Source organism: Myxocyprinus asiaticus, chromosome 45, assembly GCF_019703515.2.
Source record: "Myxocyprinus asiaticus isolate MX2 ecotype Aquarium Trade chromosome 45, UBuf_Myxa_2, whole genome shotgun sequence".
In the NCBI taxonomy this organism is placed as follows: Eukaryota; Metazoa; Chordata; class Actinopteri; order Cypriniformes; family Catostomidae; genus Myxocyprinus; species Myxocyprinus asiaticus.
Window position 1 is genome coordinate 12,989,082 of NC_059388.1, and position 24,007 is coordinate 13,013,088.

Here is a 24,007-nt window from a genome sequence, read left to right on the forward strand (position 1 = left end):
TGAAGATGCTTCAGCTGGAAGACACTAGTGACTCCAAACTGACTCTGCCTTAACGTTATTAAATAAAACTGACACTGTTAAATAAAATAAAAATAGATAAAAGAACAAGATTTAAAAGACTGATTTGTTTCAATAACATATCTGAGTCTCTGCTTTTTTATTGTGCGCTAAACGGGCACTACAACCTTATGGAAAGCCATGAGCTTCTGGAAGAGAGACATTAATTGAGATGAGCTGATGACAGACAAATCACTGAAACGGACAGCAGAGAGAACAGTGTGAAAAGGAGAACCACACACATGCACTAACAGCCAATAGATCCATCTTATTTAACCATATCACCTACTGATTACACCTTGGAGAGAGGCAGAGGGGGGGGGGGGGGGGGATGGACAGAGCTAGTATCTCATTAGTAAAGGAGTAAGGGAACATTTCCATATGAATATAATCTCATCATTTTGTACAACAGGAGTGGCAGTAATCTATGGATGAGATGAAAGTGTATACAGTACATGTGTGATATGTAGGCATATCTCACACTCTGAAGCATAGTCCCTTTAAGGCAAGTCAAGTCGCTCGACAGCTATATTCATAACGCTTCTGGGCAGCTATTTTCTAGACATGCAAGCACCGTTCTAATCTATTTTGAATGTGAAAAGACTGAAACCTCCATCCTGCTCACATACAATCAGGCTAATGTACCTTCATTTTTACATGGCTTGTTGTTCATATAAACCAACTACATTTACAAGCTTTTTTGAGCATGATCAAAAGCCTTGCATTTGTGATGCAAAGGAACAGGGTACGAGTCCTGAAGAGCATGAGAGTTGACACAGGAGGAGGAAGTGTAACTGAAGCAGTACAAAATTACATAGTTGCTTCAGCAATTGCATTTTTCATCTCAAGTTTGCTTTTTATGACACTGTTGGTTCAGTTTAGGTTTAAGGTTTAGGGAGGCTGGTTTTGCTTATTTAAAACTTAGTAGAGCATTAACCTTAAATGTGCTGTAAGCGCTTTTAGCCGTACTACGATTTCCACAAGATCTCAAGCTGAGCCGTTGGATTAGCCACACCCCGCAGTCCAAAGAAACCAAACGAGCTTTATTGAGACCGACACGAGCAGAAACGGTTGTCAAAAACAACAGCAGCAAAATAGCACCCTCAACTGTCAACTGTTATGAGCAACATGGCATAAAAATGGCATTATGCCTCAATAATTTGTTGCAACTACAATACTATGAGCATGTGCAAAATGATTAACAGGTAGAAAGCGTCATTGTCCGCGGCCCCTGGACACATTTCTGTTTGCTGTTTACAGAGTCTAGAGCTGTCACAGAGACCAGTGAGATATCTCAGGACACTTATTTTATTAATATCTTTCAGGGAGTAGTTAAAAGTTTTGCATACCTTTCCATGAAAAAATCGCTTACAACACCTTTACAAACCTTATCTGTTTGAGAGAACATTTAACTTGCTTTAAGTGCCACACAGTGAACATTTCACCTCGAAACTGCTGCGAAACGTGTAATGAACCACGCAATATAATTTTACAAAAATCTCGCCAACTTCTTATAATTTTCATGAGATCGGTCTGTAAATCTCAAAACCTGTTGGTCAACATTGTGATCAAATAACATATTTTTAATCAGCAATAAAATATGACAAAAAATCTTATTTTTCAGGCTGGTCCAGCTAATGTGCATGCATGTTCTCGAGTAAACAGACAGGTGATGTCTCTAATGAAAAGGCAACTGGCATTTTTATCTATAAGGCAGGACCATTCCTACAGCCACGCTTAGCATTACGATTTCTTCGATTCATATGTATACAAGTGACTTGTCTTATATTGGCTTTGTCTGAAGCATACAGGTAAGTGGCTTGTATCTTAGTTGTGTTAAAGCTGTCAAACCCTTACAAGCTCACAACCCAAATCAGCTTTCTACAGTGGCAGCATTAGAGACATAAGAGCAGATAGTCAGTCAGAGCCCAGCACAACTTCACTCCAGTCACTGCTCTCTAAATCAAGTTTACAATACGAAGACACACACGAAAGAAGAAGGACAGAGATAGAATGGGGGACGTGCTGAAGCTCCATCATTCTGCTTTGGATGTGGTTGCTAGGCAGCACACAGATAGCTAACTATAGTTCGGTCTGTGGGTCAAAGGTGGTGGTGTGTGTGTATCTGTCTGTTGGGGGGGGGGGGGGGGATGGCAGATTGAGAGGATGCAGCTGTTCCACATCCCCAAATACCCCCCCCCCCCATCTCTCTCTTGCCTTTCCACTATACGCTTCACTCTTTCTCATTTTCTCTCTATTGTGAAAAGCTAATTTTTTCTTAAGATCCTCAAAAACAGACAGCGAATGTTGATCATGTTGCCTAGCAACTTCAACTTTTTTCGCCCACTGCTGATCTGTGTTTTAACTGGAGTAACACTTCAGGAGAACTGATCCAATGCATTCTACAGGTGCACGTGATCATGTAGAAGGAAGTGAACCCATCTTCATGGGTAATGTTAGGTTGAGTTTGAACAGAATACTAGTGAATTTATAACTGCATACTGCACAGTACATATTGTGTGCACAGTATATAATGAATTTTTTCAACACACTCTCACGCTGAAATTGTCAGGATTCGTACGACTTCTAAATTTGGCTAATTCGTAATGATAAGTGCGACTGCACTCGTTTGAATTCCTATGACTTTCACTACAGCCAATGACGTCGCTGGACATCATTTACACCTATTACGTGACAATTACTTGCTTCTGTCACACATAACAGCTTCCTATCATGTTTACACATTCTACTGATCGGTTAGGTTTAGATTAGGGGTTTGGGTAAAGGCATAATTTTAAGTATGTCCTTAACGCCTTGTGCACGGAACTCGCGCTTACTTCCACATTAGACATCCGGAAATTTGCACGTAAAGTAATACGAATTTATGCGAACAACATCGTGCAAGACCAAACGAAATAGCCAACTCGTAAATTAAGTATGAATTTTCATGAGATCGGGTTGAATTTTTTTTTTTTGTGCTAAAAACAGTATGCTACATTGTCAGCACATGGCCTCAATTTATTTCTTTGTTTATTCAGCAAGAGCAGTCCATTGATGATCTTGGAAATAAATGTTTTTTGTTTTTTTTTTGTGTAGAAATGTCTTATCTGTGTAAAGTTATACCCAATATTACAACTTCACTGTCATGCCGATGTAATGCTGGTAAACACTAATCCATTCAAATCATGTTAACAGGTATTATGTTTACATCATGTGGTTATACTTTTTAAACAGTTTGCAATTTTAACATTTATTGACTTACCCCATTCACTTCCATTGTATGTGCCTCACTGTAACCTTAATTTTTCATTTTTTTCATAAATAAACGAGGGACAAGTCAAAATTATTTTCTGTGGTAAATAACATTATGCCACAAATGCTGTCGACTGAGCTTAACTTGTACTGAACCTGGAATATTCCTATAAGTCCTGTCAGTTTAAATATGGAGTCAATAGTTTAAATAGTGGGTCTATCAATTAATGATTCAAGAATTAAATAAAAAAAATTGAAGTAGATATTGCTTCTGGTACATTAATCACATTAGAAATGTGAAGGTCAGGCACATTGCATTGTGGGATATAGTATCTCACATTGTGTGGTCTGGTTGTATGTTGCACCTTCACCAATGTAGTACCTGTAGGTCATCCGTGTATTTCATGTATACAGAAAATCTGAATACTGTGCACAGTATGAGCAGTATGGTAGTATGCAGTTCTAGTCATAACCACAGTGGTCTTCAGGGACAGAGAATTGTGTAATTATTCAGCAGACGCTTTTAACCTCTGGGTTAAGTGTCTTGTTCAAGAGCACAACAGTGATGGCTCATGAATAGCTCCTTGTTGTGGATCAAACCGAGAGCCTTGCGGTTGTAAGCCCATATACAACTATGTCACATCCCCGTGACATGAAGATAGAATCAGCATTGGGATCCCCTTCCTCTTTCATTCATTCCGCTAGCACCCCATTTCTCCCTCCATCCTGCCCTACAGCTCTCATCTGGCCACAGTCTGAGGCTCAGACTTGGACCTTTTGAACCTGAGGTCAGACACCGTATAATGTCAGTTGTTAAAGTAAAACTACCTACACATCTTCACAATAAACACACTGAAATCATATTCAAAAACGTACCTGAAATCTAAGTAATATTGCCTGGTCTTATTTGAGCAGCAGTGCTAAACATCAGGTAGCAAATTCAAATGTCTGTTTGCTCAAGACACCTGCTTAGAAAAACCACAAGCATACTTGCAGTGGTGTAGCCTAGTGGTTAAAGATCTGGGATGGTAACCACAACCAGTCTACTTTCATGATTGTGTCCTTGAGGAAGGTTCCAGGGGGAATGTTCCTGTAGTAACTGTACTGAAAGTTGCTTCAGATCAAAGAGTCAGCGAAATGACTAATTAGTAAAATGTATTAGTAATTAGGCAATACAACACAAGTTCACAGGTATATTCAAGCTGCTCTACAAAGAAAAAAAAAAAAAAAGAATTCAAAATGTATAACTATATTCACAATTTTTATAGTGTTATAGTAGACACTCTGCAGGCCATCGCTTCAATTCACACATCCCGGGACAAATTTGATTTTTTAAACAAAAAGCATGTTATACAATGACTTGTATATACAATGACTTTAACTACACTTCTTTTAACTATAGCATACATAAAACTACATAATGTTTTATTTTCTTGAGTCATTGAAGGAGTAACATTATGTCCTAAACCAGGTGCAACGCAACATGTTTCCTGAAAATAATTTTCTGTCCACACTGAACATCCAGTGAGAATCTAGTTCGATACAGCACAATCACTAAGTACATTTACTGTACATGCACTATAAAAGTTTGATTTCAGTCCAAAACAGTAGTTAGTCATGTCATATAAATGCTTCGTCCAGCATGTATATACAGTTGTGCTCAAAAGTTTGCATACCCTTGGAGAATTGGTAATATATGTACCATTTTTAAAGAAAACACGAGTGAGCAGGCAAAACACAATTATCTTATTTCTTATGGGATTCATATTCTGTAGGTTATAACAGAATGACACAATCATAAAACAAAACATGGCAACAAAGAAAAAAATGAAATGACCCCTGTTCAAAAGTCTGCATACCCTTAGTTCTTAATACTGTGCATTGTCCCCTTCAACATCAATGACAGCGTGCAGTCTTTTGTAATAGTTGTCTATGAGGCCCCAAATTCTTGCAGGTGGTATAGCTGCCCATTCGTCTTGGCAAAATGCCTTCAGGTCATGCAAAGTCTTTGGTCGTTTTGCATGAACCGCACATTTGAGATCTCCCCAGAATGGCTCGATGATATTAAGGTCAGGAGACTGTGATGGCCACTCCAGAACCTTCACCTTTTTCTGCTGTAACCACTGGAGGGTCAACTTGGCCTTGTGCTTAGGGTCATTGTCATGCTGGAAAGTCCAAGAGCGTCCCATGCGCAGCTTTCGTGCAGAAGAATGCAAATTGTCTGCCAGTATTTTCTGGCAACATGCTGCATTCATCCCCATGCCCTTAGAGCTCACACACCCCCAAAACATCAGTGAGCCACCACCATGCTTCACAGCGGGGATGGTATTCTTTTCATTATAGGCCTTGTTGACCCCTCTCCAAACATAGCACTTATGGTTGTGACCATAAAGCTCTATTTTGGTCTTGTCACTCCAAATTACAGTGTGCCAGAAGCTGTGAGGCGTGTCATGGTGTTGTCGGGTATATTGTAACCGGGCTTTTTTGTGGCACTGGCGCAGTAAAGGCTTCTTTCTGGCAACTCGACCATGCAGCTCATTTTTGTTCAAGTATCGTCGAATTGTGCTCCTTGAAACAATCACACTATTTTTTTCCAGAGCAGCCTGTATTTCTCCTGAGGTTACCTGTGGGTTTTTCTTTGTATCCTGAACAATTCTTCTGGCAGTTGTGGCTGAAATCTTTCTTGGTCTACCTGACCTTGGCTTGGTATCAAGAGATCCCTGAATTTTCCACTTCTTAATAAGTGATTGAACAGTACTAACTGACATTTTCAAGGCTTTGGATATCTTTTTATATCCTTTTCCATCTTTATAAAGTTCCATTACCTTGTTACGCAGGTCTTTTGACAGTTCTTTTCTGCTCCCCATGGCTGAGTATCTAGCCTGCTCAGTGCATCCATGTGAGAGCTAACAAACTCATTGACTATTTATACACAGACACTAATTGCAATTTAAAAAGCCACAGGTGTGGGAAATAAACCTTTAATTGCCATTTAAACCTGTGTGTGTCACCTTGTGTGTCTGTAACAGGGCCAAACATTCAAGGGTATGTAAACTTTTGATCAGGGCCATTTGGGTGATTTCTGTTATCATTATGATTTAAAAAGGAGCCAAACAACTATGTGATAATAAATGGCTTCATATGATCACTATCCTTAAATAAAAGACAGTTTTGTTTCAAAGTGTATTTATTGATTTTTACAATATAAATCACACTTAACAATCCCCCAACCCTCACCATCAAATCACCAGAGTAGCGTCCATACTGTCCATTAATTCAGATAAGAATTGTAAGTAGAAGAACCGAGCATACATATATACATACCTACATACATCAACCTTCAAAAGAAAATAAAAACAGATACGAGTACATACACTCGGAAGAGAGAAAAAAAATTTAAATAAATAATAGGGCATTGTTTAAATAGATTTATCAACATAGTCAATAAAAGTTCACCAAATCTTAAAAAAACAAAATTTCGATCCTCTTAACGAATACCTAATTTTTTCAAGGCAGAAACAAGACATCATATCTCTAATCCATTGAGTATGAGTGGGTGGAAAGGGATCTTTCCACTTTAATAGTATCACTCTACGTGCTAACAAGGAAGAGAAAGCAAGGACTTTACACATTGATGCTAACATCCATGACTCCTCTGGAGCAACTCCAAATAATGCCACCAGAGGTTCTGGCTCTAATCTGTGCTGACGAACCCCCGAAAGGGTGTGAAATATCGATCACCAGTAACGCTCTAATTTAGGGCATGTCCAGAACATGTGAATTAACGATCCCTCAGCACATTGACATCTATTACACATGGGGCTAGTACCAGGAAACTTTTGAGCTAGTTTAACTTTGGATATATGAGCTCTGTGTACTACTTTAAACTGTATAAGTGAATGCCAAGCACACATTGACGATGAGTGGACCTGTTTAAGAACACAGTTCCATGTATCTTCAGAGAGTGGTCTGTCAAGGTCTTCCTCTCAAGCTCTCTTAATGTTATCTAGAGAGGAAGATGCCAGATTGGTCATTAAGTTATAAATAATGGAAATTGAGCCCTTGGCTAATATGTTACATGAAAGGAAACTGTCACAAAGGATTTTCGGAAGGCATCACTGGAAAGTCTAATACAAATGACTTAACATAATGTCTTACTTGCAAGACTCTAAAGAAATCTGACTTGGTAAGACCAAAACGTAATGCTAACTGTTCAAAAGAAGCAAATAAGTTGTCAATAAATAAATCTTTGAAACATTTTATCCCTTTGTCAGACCAACTCTTAAATGATCCATCCTGCATTGAAGGCGAAAATAAATGATTACGGGCAACAGGGCTAAGAAGAGAAGGATCCTGTAAACCAAATAATTTCCTGAATTGGGTCCAAATCCTCAACGAGTGTTTCACCACTGGGCAACCAACCGGAGTGTAAGAAATTAACTGCAATTTAGTTGCAAGAAGTGCTGGAAGGGAAATTTGCTTATAAGCATTTATTTCCATGTCCACCCACGGTTTATTAGGAAAAAGGTGATAATGCCACCAATACAGTGTATTTCGTATGTTAGCTGCCCAGTAGTAAAACTTAAAATTAGGTAAGGACATACCACCATTGCATCTAGACCTCTGAAGGTATACTTTACGTAGGCGGGGATGCTTACCATTCCAAATAAAAATTGGAGATAACAGAGTCCAAAGATTTAAAAAACGACAAAGGAATGAATAAAGGTAAACACTGAAAAAGATAAAGAAGTTTAGGGAGCACCACCATTTTAATGGAGTTAATGTGCCCAATAAGAGTTATATTTAAAGGGGACCATTTAGAAAGATCTTTCTTAATCAGTTCAAGAAGCATGCCAAAATTATGTTTAAAAAGATGCTTATGATGGCGAGTGATACAGTCCCCAAGATAAGTGAACTTATTTTTGACTAGTTTCAATGGTATATTGGAATACTGTAGTTGCGTATCTACCTTGTTAATTGGGAAAAATTCACTCTTGTGCAGATTAAGCCTGTAACCAGAAAACCGACCAAAATTCTCAAGCAAAGATAGAGCTGCGAGTAAAGAAGGTTGTGTATTAGAGATAAAAAGCAATAAATCGTCTGCATATAGAGTTACCTTATGCATGGCCTAACCACAGGTAATTCCAGTAATCTGCTGACTCTCGCGTAGGGCGATTGCTAAAGGCTCAATAGCTAGAGCGAATAGTAATGGACTTAGCGGACAGCCCTGTCGAGTTCCGCGGTACAAGTTAAATGGCTTAGAGTGCAGACCATTGGTCAGGACTACTGCAGAGGGAGCACTATAAAGTAATTTAATCCAACAGAGAAAGACCGGACCAAATCTGAATTTTTCCAACACATTCTGGAATGGCCTGATGCTGAGAGTATACCACATTAAGTAAGCAGCGGATATTAAAAAATGATTGACGATTCTTTATAAACCCTGTTTGATCAGGGGAAATGATAGTGGGGAGGACGTCTTCAAGTCTTGAGGCAAGTACCTTCGCTAAAATTTTAACATCACAGTTGAGCAAAGAAATCGGCCTATATGACGCACAATCTAAAGGGTCTTTATCCTTTTTAAGTAATAAAGAGATACAAGCTTGATTTAACGTTGGGGAAGAATCCCAGTCTTAAAAGACTCAGAAAAAACAGATTACAGAGAATTTTTTAAAGAACTCTGATGGAAAACCATCAGGTCCTGGGGATTTACCAGATTGTAGGGAAGAGATAGCAGCCGCCACTTCCTCCTGAGAAATCGGCACTTCTAAAAGGTTCCAAACTCAGAGGATAAAGTGGGGACATTTAGTCGGCCAAGAAAATCTTCAATGTCCCCCCGCGGAGAGGATTCAGATGTATACAAAGTAGAATAAAAGTCTCTAAACTTGTCATTAATAGTACTTTGATCGGTTGTGACCTCCCCATTATCTAGACGAAGACCACTTATATTTTGCTTTGCTCAGAGCCAACGTAACTGATTGGACAATACTTTCCCAGATTTCTCCCCACTTTCATAAAAACACTCGTAGTTCTCCTCGGAAGGCCCTCAATCTCATTGGTTGAAAGCAAGTCAAGCTCTGACTTCAGTTTAAGATGTCTCTTATACAGGTCTGGCGTGGGAGACCTAGCATATTGTTCATCCAAACTAGAAATCTCATTAGCAAGAAATTTGCTTTTCTTTAGAAAGCTTTCTTTTATTAGCATCATATTAAATAATTTGGCCTTATGTATGCCTTAAGGGCCTCCCACACTATTGAATCTGAATTGTCCGCTGATATATTGATGCTTAGAAAAAAATTAATTTGGTCAGCAGTGAAGGAAACAAAATTCTAATCCGACATGAGCAAAGCATTAAAATGCCAGTTCCTTCTAGAAGGCAAATTCAGAAAGGTCAGGTCAAGAGCAAGAGGAGCATGGTCCGATATAATAATACTTTGATATGCGCAAGACTGAACTCTAGGAATTAGACCGTTATCCAGAACAAAGTAATCAATCCGAGAGTAAGAGTGATGGACGTTTGAAAAAAAAGAATATTCTCTTTTTTATTGTTTAGATAAATGGAGGATTTGATTGCAGTGCATGGCTTAGATGACGAATGGTCCATCACCGGGTCAAGGCAACAGTTAAAGTCTCTCCCAAGTATAAGAGAATGGGAATTTAGGTCAGGAATCAGAGAGAGAGTATGTTTGAAAAAACTGACATCATCGAAATTAGGGGCATAAAAATGAGCTAAAGTTAGATTCTTGTTGCATAGTGTGCCTACAACAATTATATAACGCCCATTCATATCTGATATAATATCATTTGGTACAAAGGGTACATCCTTATTAATCAAAAGTCCTTGCCCTTGCCTGGAAAGAAGAATGAAAAAACTGTCCCTCCCAACCACGATTGAGGTGAATGTGATCCGCGCTGCATAAATGGGTTTCTTGCAAGAAGGCAACCTCTGCTTTAAGCTGTCGAAGATGAGCATGATCTCTGTTTCTCTTCACCGAATGATTTAAGCCCTTGACATTCCAACTAAAAAATCTAAACTCTCTACCCATTAGAGTACATATCAGAGGATTGTGATTGGAGAATGGGAACAAAAAGATTATAAAGAGTAAAATAACATAAAATTAACAAGGGAAAACCAAACATAAAATGTATAAAGTCAGCATGACGCCACCCCATAAGAAAACCCATCCCTCCCATTAAATCAACCCAACCCTCAAAGAACATTACAATAACAGCAAAACTACCTTCTAAAACTAAAAAAAAGTGTTCTGCACACTTCCTTATTTCACCTTACCCTACACAATCCTCAGTCCCTTAAAGCAAAATATCCTCATTATAAAACATACAGATAACACTACTATATCAAGTATCAAATGCAACAGCACAAACCAGTCGTTAGAAATGTAGAAATGTAGAAATGTCCGCGTAATGTAAAACACTACAAATGAACGGTAAACCATTCATGTAATGTCAGAGAACTCAGAAAAAATCTGGTGTTGTTAAGTCAATGTAGTACAACGGCCCTCGTGGTAAAGATAGTAAGTAAAGTCATAAATCCACCGTTCAAGTCTACTGAGTGGCCATCATTACACTCTAAGGGGCGCTATGGTGAACCGTAAAAAATTCCTTGGCCTCATCCACTGATGCTAGCAGCTTTTGCTCACCTTCCTTGGTCAAGATTCTCAACCTTGCAGGGAAAAGAAGGGATGGCTTGAATCCAAGATTGTAAAGCTCTGTCTTTACCCCACAATATTGAGCGCGCTGCTCCACAACTTCTGGACTGTGGTCATCGTAAATGGAAATCGGTTTACCACGGTACTGCAAGGATCCTCTTCTCTTATGGGCCTCTCGTATCACTGCCTCCTTGATCTGGTACCGATGAAAACGAACTATTACCGCTCTCCGCTTCCCTCCCTGTTTTGGCTTAGATATCAGAGCCCGATGAGCCCTGTCAAGTTCCGGGGGAGACGGAAAAATCTGCTCGCCCATAATTTCCGACAGCACCTCGGAAAAGAACACTGTGGGCCGAGGACCCTCAACGGACTCCAGTAAGCCAATGATCCTGATATTATTACGCCGACTGCGGCCCTCCAAGTCTGCTGTTTTGGCTTTGAGCTTAGCGTAGTTCTCAGTTAGTTCAGCATACCACTTCCAGAGAGTGAATTCGCTCGCTGAGGAGGTCTGCGTTGGATTCCAATGATGCTATTCATGGTCCATGGTCCGACACCACAGCCTGGATGAGGTCAAGTTTTGCCTCTACAGATGACAAGGCAGTTTTGAAATCAGCAGAGAGATTGGCTCTGCTAACCTCGCCATGAGCCACGGGCGTGTCGTCTTTAGTGGTGGTATCTTTCTTCGCTTGTTTGGCTGATTTAGATGCCATTTTTCTGCTTCCTTAGTTATTAAACTTGTTATCCCATTATATTCAGAAAAATTAAACAGGTAGAGGATTATTAACTGATAACAAAAAAGATCAGTACAGGGAGCACGAGGTAGACGTGTCTACTCCATTCGCATCCAGAACCAGAAGCCTCAAAAGACATGATCAGTCATATTTTCAAAATCAATGCCAAAATTTCACAATTTCTACCAGAGTATGCAAACTTTTGAGCACAACTGTATGTTAATCACACCACAGTAGGCCTCTGTTTTAGGGTTTATGGCATTAGGTCTTCATGGCATCGAAATTGTAAAATTGGATATAACTTTACACAGAAAAGGTTAGTAAGCGATTTTATCACACCAAAATCATGTTAACCACATACTATTTACGTATTGTGGCTATACTTTTAAAACAGTACATATTTTAACATTTACAGATCGGCCTCCTTCACTACCATTGTAAGTGCCTTACTGTAACCCAGATTTGTGCTTTTTTTAAAGAAATGGAGTGACGAGTCGAAATATCATTTTTGTGGTAGTCAGCATTATGCCACAAATGCTGTTGATTGAGCTTTACTTGTATTGAACAATGAATATTTCTTTAAACATTGCTTTCTCCCCCTGTGAAGTGACCTATGAGCTGAGAGAATCCAAATGCTCCCTATGCAGTGTGCACTTCAGGGTTACAGTGGAGCGTGGCCGGCCACACACTTGTTAGGGCCTCCATCACCCGCCATTAGTACCCTGATGAATTGATTCAAGACATCAAGTCTCAAGATTAAAATTCAACAGTCCAGTCAGAATGAGGGACTTGTTGTCCTTCCCTTGAGGCCAGTACTGGAGGAGGACAAGGAAGACGACACAAGGTCATCCTGAGCTCATTCTGATTAGTGTGTAAGGTAGATGCAGAGAGAGAGAGAGAGAGAGAGAGGGAGAGAGAGTGCTCTTAAGAGTGGGGGCTGATTCATTATTCATAGTTTAGCCATCGTTTGCATTAGAACATCAGCTTGCAGCCACCGGCCTCAAAAACTGGGTTACCTCCCCCGAGCCTTGACAAAGGAGAAAGAGGAGGAGGAGGAGGAGAAGAAAAGAGGAGAAATAGAGAGAAGGATGGAGGAGTACGTGAGGTGTAAGACAGGTCCAGAGGAGGTGAGGAGCAATGTGTCAGCAATCTGCCTGAATTACAACTTTACACCTACACAAGTGTCCTTCACAAACTGTGGTCAAGGAAAGGAGAGCGAGAGCAGAAATTATGTGAGAGAAAGAGGGAGAGAGCGATTCTTCTCACTCGTCCTGAATCTGACATCCCAGAACAATGTGTGTAGAGTGAGTGAGTGTAGGACATGCATGCGTTCTCTGGCGGCATTCGCTTCCCTTTCCCATTTCTTAAGGACACTCTGTACCAGATGAATCTCAGGCACATCAGCGGTGATACAGCTGTACTGCTGGCCACAGGACAAGTCAATCAGTGCAGTCAATATGATTTCATATGATGTGAATGTTTAAATAAAGAGCAGTCTGACGCAGGTGGGCGTTTAGTCACATGCTATTACAGTACTGTGTTCAGGCTGATAAAATGCCTCCCACAGCTCCCATAATGCTTCTGTATCTTTGTGTTTGGCAGTAAATATGCATCTGCAGAAGAAACCCGGATAACACAAAGCATATTTAATATCTACTTTTAAATTCCTCCCATTTTAGGGTCATAATTGTGGGAAGTAAATGATGGTCTAAGTTGTGGGGGTGAGTGGTGTGGGATGAGTGTTAGGAGGCTTTCACACTGGCAGTTTTGTCTGAAATGGCGCACAGTTCGCATGAAAAAATGATAATATGATAGCTGTTTTCCAGACCGGGGAGCAGACCATAGTGCCAAACCGAGACTACCTATAGGAGGTGGTCTGATCTTGGTTGCAATGGAACTGTGGCAAGGTTCTGATGAGTGAGAAAGCAACCTGTAATCGGGTCCACACTTGTTCAGGAAGTAAAATAACTTACACATGCATTTTTGGCGATTTAAGCATGACGACATCATCGGTTGCACAAAAATACCTAAACAGACATGCACCATGAGTGGCAGGGGAACATAAGCAGTGCTGCAAATACTGCTTGCAACCAACTGTCTCCTCAAGAAAGACCATTTGCAAGCATCAGATATAATCACCTTCTCCTGGACATTATGGCATGTAATGCAAAGAGGCGCAAGTGTTGTTCACTCTGGTGTGCATAATGACACCAAATTAATGAAAAAAAAAGAGAGAGAGAGAGAGAGACCTACGTTGTGTTCTGCATCATGTGCATATTTGTGATGATGCAAGTTGATGATGGAAAAGCATGGGGGTTTGACAGAATCTGAAAGAGAGTGAAATCAGACCAACATCATGGGGGATGCCGGGAATACTCACACTTGGAATCGGACTTCAGCAAACGTGCCCGGTATTAAAAAAACACCTTAAATAACAGCAGGGTAAAATGAGGGTTAGCGTGATTCTGAGGTGACTGAGGGGTAAGTGGCTGTTCTTACCGCACACGCTATTCGTTAAAAAAGCTAGACACTATATTTCAATAAGTTACATAGGCTGATTGATAAAGGTGGGCTAGGCCTACCAAGATTTTGTTTTATTATTATGCATTTGGTCTCAAACATTTGTATCATTGGTCGCTTCCACCTGAGAGAGCCCCTCCCTGGTTTTGTATTGAACAGGAACTTCTTGTCTCTATTTTGCCATTGCAAAGCCTTTCTATTAAACTAACTGGAGAAGTTAAGTTACACCCCGTTATCTCGCATTTGCACGTGGTATGGACAAAAGTGTTTCATTCGGACATTTATTTAAATATTGCCTCTATCATATGGCTGAACCCAAATTTATGTATTAATAAGTCCCCTTTCTGCTGGTCAGAGTGGATTGTGAGGGAGGTTAATACACTCGGTGACCTATATGAGAGTGGAGTGTTGAGATCCTTTGAATATTTGGTTCAACATTTTAGGATTCACAGATCTCAGTTCTTTAGGTATTTACAGCTGTGCCACCTGCTCTGTTCTATTTTTGGGAGTAGCATACACCCCACTTAAGTGGCAGATACTCTGGGAGTGGTGATTACTGCTTTTGGAAAAGGTCATGAGGCATCAGTGTATTACTCCCTGTTAATTCAGAGTCTGGGGGACGGAGCTTCAACTTCTCTCTAGAGATTATGGGAGAAAGATTTAAACTTGGTATTGGAGGAGGGAGTGTGGGCTAGGATTCTAAAAAACGTCAAGTCTACATCTAGAGATGCAAGGGTGCGTCTGATGCAATTTAAGATTTTACATAGATTCTGTTGGACCCCCTCTAGATTGTATAGGCTTGGTCTTAAAGACACACCCACCTGCTGACGATGCCAATCAGAAGACAGGGACACAACCCATGTTTTTTAGTGGTGTGTTAAGGTCCAAGAATTTTGGTTGAGGGTTCAGAGTTTTATGAGTGATGAATCGGGCACTCAAATTTCATTTTGACCCAGACTCTGTATTCTAGGCGATGGGATGGTCATTAATATAGGGGATGGGTACATAAAGAATTGGGTCCTGGCTGGTGTTATGATCGGAAAGAAGGGTTTTAAGTTCATATAATTTGATTCCATATTTTCTGTCATGTTTATTTAATCTGTGACTGGAATCAATAAAAACTGTTACTAACAAAAAAAACAAAAACAAAAAAGCTAGATTCAGGTGTCTTGAGATGCGTGTTTAAAAATTATTTTCAACTTGACATGGCATATAAAAAACACAACGTTCCTGCACAAGATGCTGAAGGAACTGCAAGACACTGTGCAACGGTCAAAGACATCAGTCTAGCAGATTTTTACATAGAAAAACAATGAAAAACAGACCAATGGAATGCAAAAAACCTGTTAAGCCCCCAATGCTACCTTCTCATGCTATGAGAATTAAAGTAAATACAAGTTACTGACATGGAAGTTGCACATGAATATCCACTCAAATTGTAATTACCACTGGAAACTTCAGAAATAATTCTGATATGAGTTCCCACATTGGGATGACCATAACCTTTCAACATGGTGAAGAGCAGTTTTTGTAGTAAGTGAGGTAATTATTTATTTTTCGAAATACAGCTACCTTATCGGCTGTGAGTTTTGTCTTATACATTTAGGTATATCTGTAATCACTTGCTGATTATGTAAATTTTTACACTGGGAAAAGAACACATATCAGAAAAAAAATTCATTAACGCCAACAGTTATTCCTATTCTTTCCAACACACTCTCACAGCGAAATCATAAGGAATCTAAATTTCTTTTCTAAATTTGGCTAATTCATATTAATTTGTACAAGCTTCACTACAGCCAATGTTGCTGGACATCTTTTCCATCTAATACATGACAATTACTTGTTTCTGTCACACACAAAAGCTTCCTATCATGTTTACACATTCTACTGATCGGTTAGGTTTAGATAAGGGGTTTGGGTAAGGTAGGATGGCCAGACGACCCATTTTTCCTGGGACAGTCCCTTATTCAAGCACTTTTTCTAGTGTCCCGACTTTTCTGAAAAAATCGTGTTTTGTCCTGTATTTCTGTTGACTGTTCTGGCACCGAGTATGGCTGCTGCATTGCGAGCTCCGACACATCATTGTAGTTTTTTGTTTGTTTTGTTACTTATGTTTTGTTTCTTATGTTTTTTTGTCTTGGATGTTGTCTGCCTTATTGTCTAAAACAGACAAACACTTTTGGACATTGGTTCTGAAATTACACACCGTAAACCGGACTTCAAATACCTCAAAGCCGACCCACTGTTTACAAACACGGCAGCGGAGCCCTTTGACTGGGCAGCCCGGCCACGGAAACACAGAAGGAAAAGAGGAAATAGAGCCAGCGTTCTCATCAGAGTAAGACATCGCGCAAATAGACCCCTGCTACCCAGTATTCTACTGGCAAATGTTCAGTCTCTGGACAACAAGCTCTGCGAGCTGAGAATGTGGATATCTTTCCAACGAGAGACGAGGGTCTGCTGTATTATCTGCCTAACAGAAACTTGGATGTCTGCGGAGATTCCAGAACCCGCGGGGTTCTCCGTGCACAGAGTGGGCAGAACGAAAGACCTCTAGGTAAAAGCAGAGGTGGTGGTGTATGTTTTATGATCAACAAATCCTGGTGTGATCAGAGGAACGTACATTCTATCAAGTCTTTCTGCTCTCCTGATCTGGAATTTCTCATGCTTCTGTGTCGACCATTCTGGCTACCAAGTGAATTCACAGCAGTCATTATCACAGCTGTGTACATCCCGCCACAAGCCGACACAGACCGGGCACTCAAGGAACTGTATGGGAGTATAAGCAAACAGGGAACCGCACACCCTGAGGCCACGTTCATTGTGACCAGGGACTTTAACAAAGGCAATCTCAAATCAATCACACCAAAATACCACCAACATATCAGTTTCAACACACGAGGGGACCGGGTCTCTAGGAGACTCTACGCTACAAGACTGTTTTGATCACATGGACTGGGAGATTTTCCAGTCCGCCTCTGATGATGACATCGAGCTTTATGCTGATAGCGTAACGTGTTTCATCAGAAAGTGCGTAGAGGATGTTGTTCCGACCAAACAATACAAATCTACCCCAACCAGAAACCTTGGATTAATAGCGATGTTCGTGCGGCACTTGATGCGCGGACCTCCGCTTTTAATTCTGGGAACACAGAGGAGCATAAACAAGCCAGTTATGCCCTCTGCAAAACTATCAGAGCAGCAGAACGCCAGTACAGGAACAAGATTGAAGGACAGTTTAACACCACCAACTCTAGAAGCATGTGGCAGGGAATTAATATCATCACGGACTTTAAAGGGAATAAAAACTCCGCCGTGAACACCACTGCCTCTCTCCCAGATGAGCTAAATAATTTTATATTCGATTCGAGGGAAATAACACCGCCCTCGCGGAGAGAGCTCTCGTGGCCGATGCTACAGAGGTTAGTTCACTCTCCGTCTCTGTAGCAGATGTAACCCGATCCTTCCGACGGGTGAATATCCATTAAGCCGCGGGTCCAGACGGTATTCCGGGCCGCGTCATCAGAGCGTGCGCGAACAAACTGGCTGGTGTTTTTACAGACATTTTCAACCTTTCCCTCTCCTTGTCTGTGGTCCCCACATGCTTCAAAACGCCCACCATTGTGCCTGTACCAAAGCAATCCAAAATCACTTGCTTAAATGACTGGCATCCTGTTGCTCTGACCCCCATCATCAGCAAATGCTTTGAGAGACTAATCAGAGATTATATCTGCTCTGTGCTGCCTCCCTCACTGGACCAATTGCAGTTTGCTTACCGCAACAACCGCTCCACTGGCAACTGACTATCAACTGACAGCCTGAATGTCAATACAGTACAATACAACCTACTGTACATTTTATATATACTATATATTTATTGTATAATGTGTATTCTATATTGTGTGTATTTTATACTGTACATTGAATGTTATTATTTGTATATTGTGTTGTGTGTAATTATGTGTATATTAGATTTGTAAATTGGTTGAGTTAATCTGATGTTTATTGTAAATTGGTATATGTCTCATCACTGTCATGACTGCTATGTTGCTTGGAACTGCACCCAAGAATTTCACACACTATTGCACTTGAGTATATGGTTGTGTGACAATAAAAGTGATTTGATTTGATTTGATGTGGCTTTCTCAGTCATGTGAGTATTCTAATCAAAGTTAGCCAAAGATACTGCTTGTAAAACCAATAAAATTGGTTTTTAATAAAATCCAATTAAACTATCCAATCACAATCCCCTATCAATAGACATCCAGTTAGTGAACTGATTGAAGAGTCAGTTTGAAAGAGCACACAGATGAAATTGCGGCTGGAAAAATGTCAAGGAAGCATGCATTTACATTTAATGAGGATCTTCAAAAAGAGTTTAAATTTCTAAAAAAGGAGACACAGACAGAGCCTAGTAAAGTGAGGTGTGAGATTTGTGGAGCTCGCTTTTCCATCACCAATGGAGGCCGCACCAACATTGCGCAGCATGTTCATACAAAAAAGCATGTGGATGCTGCTAAAAGTAAGTGTGCCACACCAAGTGTTAGCGATTTTTTTGTGGAGCAAAGTTCTGAATCTGACAAGGTGCATGCTAGTGAAAGACTTTTTGCTTATCATTCTGTTGTGCATGGCCATAGCTTTGCACATTCATGATCTGAGAAAAGTCTTGCAGGTCAGGCTGGAGGAATTATTCATACCCTCTGACATTAAAAAGCAGTTGGATGCCCTGGTTGAAACTGGTGACATGGGAGTGGATGATTTCTTTTTTTGTAGTGAGAAACTTTTATTCAGCATCAGTGGATTACCTCCAAAATTGGAGCCGCTCATTGGAAAACACAGAAAAACTTGTGTGGGCCCTACTGAGAGACATCCTATAGTGGAAAGACATTCAGAGCAGCCTAGAACACTTCTACTCCAGAATCCCCGCTCTCAGTTTGATTGACGAAACCACGTTCTTTGATGAGTGGGCTTGCGTGAAAAACATTGTCACTCGTCGCATCACTGAGTAGAGGTCTGCACGGGCCTTAAAATGAAACCTGAACCCGACCGATCCCCAAGACCATGTGGTCCTACCCTTCCCGGCCTGAACGATACCATCAGATTTTAAGATGAACCCAAAATCGCTTACTATCTAATTTCTTCTCCTAGCAAGTACTGTTGCAATAGGCTGTATATTATGTAAGCATATAGGCAACATTTGTAACAGTACTGAAACCGTAAAAATACACAGTTTTAACAAGGCACATCAGCACCGTAGTACACTAGAGCAGAAGGGGAAAAAAGCATTGCCTTACCGTTTATTTGCTGAAACTTCACTTGGTGCAGAAAAATCTGGAATAATATGAAACAATGCAACAGTACCCTCTTGGTGCAGAACAATCTGGAATAATATTAAACAATGCAACACTCCCCTCTATGCATCCTGAACTTGTTTAAAATGCTGAATCTTTGTGACAACTACGCTAAAAACAATCTAAACCCAGCGCAAAGAATGAAACAGAGTGCAGGTCTCTCAACATGCGTTTTTGACATTTTGAAGTTCTTTTTAACTTGACATGGTGTTTAAAATATGCCAGTCCTGCGCGAGATGCTTAAGAAAATATGAGACGCAGTGCAAATGTCAAAGACATTCGTCCAGCATGTGTTTAAACAATGGGAAAGCAGAACAGATGCACGCAAAAACACATTCAGTGTGAACGGCCCCTAACTCATCTGTTCTCGTGTGTCTGTGAGTGAAAGCGCGTATGGAAACAAGTTCGGTAAGCCTGTTTATTTTTTCATTAATTACAAACCCGAACCCTACCCGAACCCAAAGTACTACTTGAAAAACTGACTCGAACCCGGCCCGAAATCCGTCGGGTTCTCGGGTTCCGTCGGGCCCAGGTCAGGTTGCAGACCTCTATCACTGAGTGGAACATGAACAAGACTTCCATGTCTGAGAGATGGACAGACGTTTTCGTGAGCTGGAGAGCAAGACCATCAATTTTGGAGTCTTAGCCAAGGTTGTGGAGTTTGTTTTATGCCTGCCTGGGACATCTGCATCTGTGGAGCGTGTGTTCTCATTAATGAACGCAGCATGGACACCAGATAAATCTGGACTCAGTGTAACAGTCATGAAGGCAATGCTTTTTGTACATCTTAATTTTGGACTGGACTGCTCTGCATTTTACGATAAACTCTTGAAAGACAAGTGCACACTGAGAAAAATTACTGCCAGCGAAAAGTACAAGGTGACAACAGTTACCGATACGGATGCACCCTCTACTTCACATTGATCTGCACCTAGGTATGGATATTTAAATTTAGTTTTCCATAAGCAGGAATCTGGTCACCCTAGCTGCACAATAATTTAATATATAGACTAAATTACACACCTTAAAATATGCATATCCTTTGGTCTTAATTTTGTTGCATCAATGCTTAAAACCATCCTACCCTTTTCAGAAAGTAAAAAAGAGAGAGAAAGAAATTTGCCAAATTCATTATTTAATTCAGACCGAAATTATTTGTACACACATCAAATCATAATTGCGGCCTCCAAACGTGTAAGTAGGAACTTCCCATGAGGACTTGAAGGCAGCATATGTATGGGGTGAGTCGAGTGTAGGGTGAGTTAAGTGTAAGGTAGCAATGAGTCGTGGGTGAGAGGAAGATGGGAAGACCAAATTAAATATTCTTTGCTAACTGCACTATTACACACACACTACCAGAACCAAAACACACAGCGCTCTTGATTACAGTGCGTGGAGTGGGGATTTTGTAAACGTATCTGAAAAGTGCCCATACATTTATCAAATCTTAAAAACAGCAATGACCCTCTACATACACAAGTCTTTATTCATTTTCAAGTCCAAAACTGAACAGAAATTAAAATCCACAAAACAGAACTCCAGACAAACAGCAACCTAACCATGTATACAACCACAATGGAAGTAAAAAATCAAACGCTTATTATTGAAGTAAATTAGTCCACACACACTAAATCATCCTTCCCTGAACACACTCTGAGGAACATGAAACAAACATCTGTTGAATTTGCCATACGTGGCCCCGTGCAACCAAACATACAGTACATGCACTGTCTTTTTCCGCTAAGATTGAAGGAGGAGGATATTTACCATCCAAATACAGTCAAGTGTTCAAAAAAGAAGAATCCTCTAAGACTGAGAAAGTCTGATGCTGGAAAGTTTTGCCATAATAATTTTATTATGGCAAATAGAGTCAGACACAGATTTTATTTGCTCAATATCAAGGAATTATACAACAAAACAAACAAAATAAGGAATTACGCTATACCTCAACACCTTTCACGAGACAAAAACTGACAAGGGAGGGATTTCCAAACAGCAGCAACCAAATTAAACATTATGGCATTTTGCTAAACATTTACAATATGTTCCTTTTAAATTGTATTTTAAAATTGTAATTATCTGTGTAAATACAAAATAGATTCAGTAATTGAGCTTTATTTGTGACATAAGGAAAGCTTATTTGAATTGAAACACCTCTGTTTGTTAAGAGGCCTACCGTAACACTGCTCTGTCCCTAAAGGGTAAATATTAGTACCTTAAGGTATAAAAAGGTTACAGTAATTGTACCTTTGAGGGTACTGCCCCAGTGACAAGCTGTTGTACCCCAAAAAGTAATTTTTTTAAATATTTTTTTTCTGAAAGTGATGGGTGGATGAATAAATAGATTTCAAATAGTCCTTTGTTCTTTAAATTTCCATTATCTTTCACTCTCTTATTCTATCTCTCAGAAAAACAGAAAGATGATAGATAAAAGAAAGAGAGAAATAGTTTGACCTCATCTAGAGTGCACATTTCCTGGTAGGCATGGTGACAGCAGCAGCAGACTGAGATGAGAGAGAGAGAAACGGACACCAACTGAAACAACATCTCAGAGAAGGACAGATCATTCTCCTTGCCCTTTCTCAATCACACACTTTCTCATGCACACCAAATAAAAGCCTGTGAACCCACAACTTCATGCATCTCTGTGGCTCCACAGAACACTCAGCAGAGGTATGCTTGTTTATCTGACCAGTTTAATGTTAGATTGGGCTGCAGTATTCAACAGAACAGGTAGAGGGTGCTGTGGAAAGACAGCAAGGGAGAGAAAGAAAGAAATGTATGTGGGTCACTCTCGGCACTGGTGATGTTTTTAGCTGCCTTAAAATACTGCACCATCCCCACAGAGCTCCGACCATTTCCCACTCTTTCTAAACACACACCTTTACCACACATGCACACTTCTTACACACTCACCATGGCACATCTTTACCTCACAGACTCACACACTCTCTTGCCAGCAGGGGAGGGATGCACATGTGTTGTGTGGGTTGTGTGTTGCAGTGAGGGGGAATGGATATTGTCTAAATAAGATGTTTATGTAGATGAAATGGGCAGAATGCAAACTGGCCTGTCGCCACAGTTATAATGACAGCCGTTTTCTCACAGCGCTCTAAAAATAAAAGCCTTTATTTCAGATCTCACCAATCAGATATTGCTCTATTCACTCACATTCACACTCAACACACAACACTCTCAACACATGAACACATACTCAACACACAATCAGCATGTAAACAGATGCATATACTCTACACACCCAACTTATACAATATACTCTACTGTGGTGATGTGGGCATGGCTGAGTGACATCAGTGGAGAGCAAGGCCGGGAGAGGGAGAACGGTAAGAATTGTGGGAAATCACATCTAACAGCTGTTTTGTGTTGCAGTGAGAGCTGGAGGGAGATAAAGGGCAGTCCAAATAGCCGGAGGGGAGAGAGAGAGAGACGCACGCAGCAGTGAACTTGTGTGTTAGACTGAAAAGTGCAGAATAAAGAATTATGTGGACTGTTCACCTGACCCCTGCTTCCTCCTTCATAGTAGAGAACTAGTGATATGTCATAGTGGTGCCGAAACCTGGGATTAGTAGGAAGAAACACCGTCATGGAGTCCTCGCCACTGGCCGAAGTAATCAAGACCCTCGCCGGCATCCACCAAGCCTAATATCAGGCTCTGCTTGAGCTACATGTGGAACAGGAGCAGCGGTTCCAGGCACTGTTCCAGGCTCAAGCAGAGGACCGGCAGGTACTGTGGAGCTTCGTACACCAGGAGGGGTCTTAAGCCGTGACCCCAGACCCACCCATGGCCGTACTGCACGTCACGCTGATGAAGATGGGACATCAGGATGACCCGGAGGATTTTATCGAGCCCTTCGAGCGAACAGCTGAAGCGTGAAAGTGGCCGAGCACCCATTGGGCAGTCCGCCTACTGCCGCTGTTGTCCAGGGAAGCCCAGCTCGCGGCTCAAAAACGGCCAACCTCCTGGTGTACGAGGACTTGAGGAAGGCCATCCTGCAATGGGTCGGCTGCAGCCCAGAACAACATCAGCAACACTTCTGCTTGTGTACGTTTGGCGAGAACAGCTGCCCGTTCGCATCCACCCAACAGCTCCATGACACCTGAATGTGGCTACTGGCTGAAGAATGCGGCACAGAGGAAGTGCTCGATCTGGTGGTACTGGAGCAGTTCATCGCCCAGCTACCGAAAGGAATGGCGGAGTGGGTCCAGTGCCACCGCCCGGCATCGCTGGTTGAGGCGGTCCAGCTGGCTGAGGAGCAAATGGCGGCATATTTGGGGGCCGGCGAGCCCTTTTATTCTCTCTCTCTCTCTCCTTCCTCCCCCTCTCCTTCTCCCCATCCTGTTCCTGTTCCCCGGAAACAGGTAATTATATCCCCAAAACTGGTTCTCCGGTACCGTCGCCTGT

The 24,007-nt window shown here is 40.9% G+C and overlaps 1 protein-coding gene across 1 annotated transcript in view; it reads right to left on the bottom strand.

Moving 5' to 3' along the window:
* The window catches only part of LOC127435437 (voltage-dependent L-type calcium channel subunit alpha-1C-like), a 233,249-nt gene that overhangs the window by 113,607 nt on the left and 95,635 nt on the right, over nt 1-24,007 (bottom strand). The gene's annotated exons all lie outside the window — the stretch shown is intronic.